Consider the following 327-nt stretch of genomic DNA (forward strand, 5'->3'; position numbering starts at 1 on the left):
ATTGTGTCCCCTTTTGATGGTAACTATAGGATTTGAAAGTCACTTAATTCCTGTCTGCACCAAACACGTTTCTACTTGGCAGGAAGGAGGGATTTCATTTCAAGGGACTGCACTGCACATTGAAAGGCTTTCTACTGCAAACTTACTTATGCAGTTTTAGCCGTTGCATATCCATTAAGACTCGAGCTAGCTGTCTGGATTTTCCATTTGTGAAAGGGGAATACAGTCGTTTATGTTAATATGTTTCTCTTTGTCATTTTGGTGTGTGTGTTGATTAATAAAGGGAATGTTGCAAAAATGACTTTTCTGTGCTATTTCCATTACAAA

The sequence above is a fragment of the Penaeus monodon genome, chromosome 32, assembly GCF_015228065.2.
Source record: "Penaeus monodon isolate SGIC_2016 chromosome 32, NSTDA_Pmon_1, whole genome shotgun sequence".
In the NCBI taxonomy this organism is placed as follows: Eukaryota; Metazoa; Arthropoda; class Malacostraca; order Decapoda; family Penaeidae; genus Penaeus; species Penaeus monodon.